The following is a 5,265-nucleotide window of genomic DNA, read 5'->3' on the forward strand; positions in this document are numbered from 1 at the left end:
CCTGTTTATATGAATTATTTTGTATCTAGTGACTAGTTGTCACACTGATTAAAATCTCCGCGCAACGAGCAAGTAATCAATGGCCGTGAAGCAACGTTTATAATATTTGTATCCTACCATGCAAAGAAGTAATACTTGACTGCTCGCTAGCAAGATTTCAATCATAATCTGTGCATACTTGTTTATGATATTTGTGTGCCCATGTAAAACGTATGCGGTTCGTCCTAGGCTAGGTCCCAACCCACGTTAGAGCTGCACACTATGATTTCCTCCTGCCAGTGAGATCTGTTCGTACTTGTCAGTAGTCGATGGGACGCTCAAGCTTCACTGCTGCTTCTGCTGTATATTTTTTGTAACCCATGTTTCTACTTGCAATCAGCATACAATTTTGCATCAAATGGTTAAATGTTTCCACATTCTGCAGGATTAGTGCGTCCTGTTGCTTGTTGCTAGCTGTAGGATCTGACTTTTGGTTGTTGTTTTGGTGATGTAGGCCAAGGGAAATGACTACCGTTCCAGGTCTCCGGTCTGGGAGCTCGTGAAGAAGAACAACTACTTCTTGATCAAGCAGTTCGGCAACAGCAACACCAAGGTGCAGTTCAGCAAGGAGCCCAACAACCTCTACAATGTCCACTCCTACAAGTTCTCGGGTCCGTAGCTCTTTGCACTATTTTTTACCCTTTTGTTTGCAAGTGTCTCTACAAGGAGCTAACTTGCTGTGGGGCTGATGTGGTTTCAGGCTTGGCGAACAGCAAGACCGTGGTGGTCCAGCCATCAGCGGGAGAGGACAAGGCTGTTGTCCTGTCCACGACCAAGACCAAGAAGCAGAACACCCCTGCCAAGCTCCAGCACAAGACTCTGATGCGCAAGGAGTTCCGCAAGATGGCCAAGTCTGTCAAGAACCAGGTATTAACTCTAGAGTTTTGTACTTGAATTGCCCTTATGCTTGGCTTCTATGCTACAACTGTAAGTCACGGCTTGTCTATGCTTCCTCCTTGAGTTCAGAGTTGTGGCATGGCATGCTTGATTTTTTGGTGGACTTGTGTCCCTGATGATGCACCGTTGTTGCACTGCCAACCATCAGATGCAGTAGCTGCTCCTGCTTGCTACTCCGCTGCCGCCGCTCATTGTTTTGCTACTGCTCCTGCTAGTTAGTCATTGATGCTGCTCCTAAGAACTGCTCGTAGATGCTGCTACTTGCCACTGTTGATTCCTCCTACAGCCTGGCATCTGCCATTGTAACTTCATGCTGATGTAACATGTGAATCTGTTGGTCCTGCTTATTGTCTTTAAAGAAGTCAATGTACCTACCTATTTTTGTGCTCTGTTATTATCTTTGATTAGTATCAGTTGTGTCTCTTAGAGAGACACTCCTACCTTTTCTGACTTGAGTTGTTAACTATTGTTCCATACTTCTGTTAGCTACAACAAAAATCTTTGAATTTGGTACTGCATGAGTTTTTACTACTGCTTACACAGAGAGTATTTGCTACTACTAAAACAACGATTATGTATGCACTACTACCTGATGAGTGCTTTCTTTGTAATATTTCACCTTGGCATGCATATGTTTGTTCGGTTTGAACTTTGCATGACATGATATAATTATTTACAGTGTTTTTCTCAACTTATTTTCATTGACACTTGATATATACTTAGCTTGTACTTGAAGTTGTGGGTTAATGTGGTGATTTTGTTCTACTTGGATGCATTGGTACCCCCATAATCGAGCGCATGGATGCAATGGCAAGAAGATCATGGCTGTGCGCATCATCAAGCACACCACGGAGATAATAGACCTCCTCACCGATGGTAACTCAATCTAGATCATCACTTTATACTCTCTTACCTTTGTGATGTTAGTATGCTTCTGCTGACTATGCAATGTGACTTACAATTCCTAGTTGTGCATGCTGTAGACTATTGACTGTAGTGTGGTACACTTCCTGGAGCATTGTAATGCCTTACCAAGTAGCAATTGCATGAAGATAGTCCACAACACAAAAACTATGTGTAATGGATCCATGACTTACAATCTGTACGCGAATACCATGTGTAATAACTGTTATTTTTTGCATCGTCTGAACATTGTTTTGCTGCTGTATTGTTTCTCACTCATGATTGATCTACTGCCAGGTGAAGGTTTTCAAATGTTGAAGGAGGAGGACAATAGGAACTTCTGTGATATCTTGTCATCTATTTTCTTTTCTTTTCTATAGAATAGTTTTGTTTGGCACTTACTGGTTCCTTGGACATAAAGCATGTAAAGATATTTTGGGCTCCTATAATATTCCATGTTGCTTTGAAAATGTATCGGAACTGGGCTAGGCCCAAGATAACTTGTAATGTGATGTGTTGTAATGTCAATGGCATAATAAAAGAAGTTGGATTGGATCAATTATTTCGGCCCAGCCCAAGATATATTGAACAATTATTTCTGAGGCGAAAACTTGAGAGGCCTAGCAAAGAAATGGCCCAGAAAAAACAAGACCAAAAAAAATTTGTCAAAAGGGATAGGCAAAGAAATTTAAAAGGCCGAATTACTGGGCCAGGCCCATGTAGCTAGCGAAAATTAATAGAAAAAATATATTAAAAAGACTGAATTAATGGGCTCGGCCCATCTAAAGCACCGAAATGGACTGGGCTGATTCTAAGTAACGACCTTTTGAATTGGTCGCAATTTTACCACGTCAGATTGCCATGTCGGATCCGACGTGGCCTGGGCAGACAGCCAGTGACCAAAACAAAAGGTCATGGGTTCAACGACCTTCTGTTTTGGTCGTAAACGTCTACGACCTTCTCACAGAGAAGGTCGTTAATTTCAGTTTACGACCTCCAGCTTTTGACCTTTTGTTTTTGGTCACAAAAAGGTCGCAAATGAAAATCATTGACCTTTCAGTGACCAATAGTCAAGGTCCCAAGTTGACATATTTCTTGTAGTGTCCAAGGCTAGAATCTAAGTTTTCACCCTGAAGAACCAGACCGAGCATATCCGAACAATGCCTTCAAGAAGGTAACGATGTAAGAGCATCTTCATTGCCAGGTATAACCAACTTGGTCACACCTAGGCTTTCACCCTGAAACTGAAGATTAGGTGCTCGAGAAGCACCATCATCGATGTCACTTATGTGTTGTCGTCGCCTCTTTTCCGTGATCCCAGCAACTGCATGCGTTGTGCGACCGCAACTACTACACAACAATGCCTTTGCGTCAAGTCCGTACATAATTTGCATCTGCCCGCCGATGTCAACCACCGGATCTGAAGAGGGGAAACCTAACGAAGACCCTTGGTGGTCACCGCACTCCAGAGCGAGTCTGTCGTCGCATGTCGGTGTGGTCACCACAAGGACCAACACGGACGGCGGAGCACACCATCGCCGACTACCACCTCGCCCAAGAGAACGCTGCCCATGCCAGTCGACTCAGGAGGCGACATAGCCTGAACTGAAGCACGAAAGGCTATCACCATCATCGGGTCGTGAAGAACCTACTTGGTCAACACAATCCGCAGCTCGACACAGATCCGCCGATGCCGACACGGTCATGCCTGATCCAGGCAAGGAGCCAGCACATCCTGGCGTCTAGCTCTGTGGCTGCATCCTTGTGCAGGCCGCCGGCAGACGTAACAACTAAGAGCTGGCGGCTAGATCACGTCCAAGTATAGCACAAGAAAGTTTTGACCAATAACCTAAAACCGCATCCATTTGAGTGCATGTTGGATATGCAAACAACCCAGCTTAGATTCAATCTGCGATGGGTGTTATCGCCGGGTCTTTTGACCGAGGTAGAGTACGCCACAGCCACCGCCACCGCCACGCGAAGATCCGACTGTCGCCACCGGGGCTCCGCCTCCCGCTACTAAATGCGCCATCAAACGCTGCACATGGAGCTACCAACCATCGTCTCGCAGCCGAACAGAAAGATGTCCCGCCACCGCCGCCATCACACAGGCTTTGCGCGCCGGCCTCCGGCGGTGGCGAGGGGGAGGAGCAAGCAACAGGGTCGAAGGTGTCTATCAAAAGTTCTATATTTTTCATGATTAATTCTTTTGTTGCCACTAGTGTCACTACTGCATCTCTCTCTTCCTCTCTCCCTCTCCCTCTCCCCTGCAGCAAATGTACAAAGGTCATGGAAGTCTACTGAAAAGGTCATATCCAACATAGAGAGCTTGTGTGTTCATCTCATGAACCTATTAAAATGAACAAGAGCCAGTTATGGAGTACTTTTAGGACATAGCCTACCCATTTGTGCAGGCCACTCTACTAGTTATATATTAAAATCATAATACAATTTTCTTCTTCTTCTAAGCACCACATAATCCACATCATCAGAAACATTTTAGCAGTTAGAATTATATATTTATGGCCAGATTTAGCTATAGATCCTAAAGAAATGGATGTGGAGCCACGTAATAGTTATCCTGTTAAGTAAACAAAACGTACATACAACTACAAGTTCACCAACACTTTCTAATTTTTTTGGCTAAAATATGTCAATCGATAGAAGTCCATGTCACCTACTAAGGTGGAAAGATTATTGTTTTCTAATAAAATATAGTATGTCACTAGGAGTCTTTTTTATATATTTAAAGAATTGATTGGTACAAGAAGTGTATGTCACGTACTAAGAGCAAGTATAATAAGGTGGTGTAAGCGGGCTATAAGAATTTAGATATTATGGTTTTGCTGAGTTGGAAGAGATAAAAGATGATATAGACGAGAAGCGGGCTATAGATTTGCGGCCGGCAGTAGCACGGGCTCCAAATTTTTTTGTGAGATTGAAAGGTGGGAAATAGGTTAATAAAGTATTACAACCTCCGTCCCAAAATGTAAGATCATTTTTGAAACTATGACAGTGCCAAAAATGATTCTTTATAGCTAACTACTATATATTTCTCTTAAAAAAGGTTATCCACTGACATGCATGGTAACATGCTATAGACAACCGCTGGCTATATAATTAACCATGCTCAGTAAGGATATTATTGGATTTGGGGGGAAATATTTGTCGTGTGTCTCCCCTGGACACCCTCTCCCTTTTATTAACTCTTTTCAGTTTAGACCCTGTACAACCAGAGTATTACACACACACACACACACACACACACACACCAACACTCCCCCTCAAGATGGGCTAAAGATGTCAACCATGCCCATCTTGCTACAGATTACAACACCATCACTAGGTCCTAACCCTTTAGTTAGACAATCTGCTAACTGCTCATCAGATTTTACATAACCTAGCTTTAACATTCCACCATCTATC

At 43.4% G+C, this 5,265-nt stretch overlaps 1 pseudogene; it reads left to right on the forward strand.

Annotated features, from left to right (window-relative positions):
* Nucleotides 1-503: 503 nt before the first annotated feature.
* On the forward strand, nucleotides 504-948 carry LOC141042098 (large ribosomal subunit protein eL28z-like; annotated as a pseudogene).
* The last annotated feature ends 4,317 nt before the right edge of the window (nucleotides 949-5,265 follow it).

The sequence above is a fragment of the Aegilops tauschii genome, chromosome 2, assembly GCF_002575655.3.
Source record: "Aegilops tauschii subsp. strangulata cultivar AL8/78 chromosome 2, Aet v6.0, whole genome shotgun sequence".
Classification (NCBI taxonomy): Eukaryota; Viridiplantae; Streptophyta; class Magnoliopsida; order Poales; family Poaceae; genus Aegilops; species Aegilops tauschii.